Genomic DNA, 553 nt, shown 5'->3' on the forward strand with positions numbered 1-553 from the left:
CAGAAATTTCTGAAGAAGGGTCTCGACCCGAAACGTCAGCTTTCCTGCTCCTCTGATGCTGCTTGGCCTGCTGTGTTCATCCAGCTCTATACTCTGTTATCTCAAATAGAAACAAGTTGTTAGTTTTTACAGAATGGTTATAGTGAAGGATGAAACCATTCAATCCACTGATTTTGTGCTGAATCTCCAAGGGAGCAATGATCAACGTCTCCCTTTCCTGATAATACTCCAGATTTCAAGTAGACATTCAGGCAGTGCATTCCAGATCCTGTCCACTTGTGGACAAACTTCACCTCAGGTCACCACTGTTTTTGTCAATTACCTTTAATCTGGGCCCTCACATTCTTGATCCCTCCACTAATGGGGACAGTTTCATCCAGACTACTCATGGTGTTTCATACTTCTATCATATCTCCTCTCAGCCATCTCTTCTCTGAGGAAATTATCAGCTCACACTCTTGATTTCCTCATGGACATGACCATGCCACCCTTGGTATTGAGTAAGGTATAAACTTGACACCACCACTTGGTGTTAATGTGTGTGTGTGTGTGT

At 43.2% G+C, this 553-nt stretch overlaps 1 protein-coding gene across 1 annotated transcript in view; it reads right to left on the reverse strand.

The window, feature by feature from the left end:
* rrp9 (ribosomal RNA processing 9, U3 small nucleolar RNA binding protein) overlaps positions 1-553 on the reverse strand; it is a 27,726-nt gene that overhangs the window by 3,114 nt on the left and 24,059 nt on the right. The window lies entirely within an intron of this gene.

Source organism: Rhincodon typus, chromosome 16, assembly GCF_021869965.1.
Source record: "Rhincodon typus isolate 14 chromosome 16, sRhiTyp1.1, whole genome shotgun sequence".
NCBI classification, from domain to species: Eukaryota; Metazoa; Chordata; class Chondrichthyes; order Orectolobiformes; family Rhincodontidae; genus Rhincodon; species Rhincodon typus.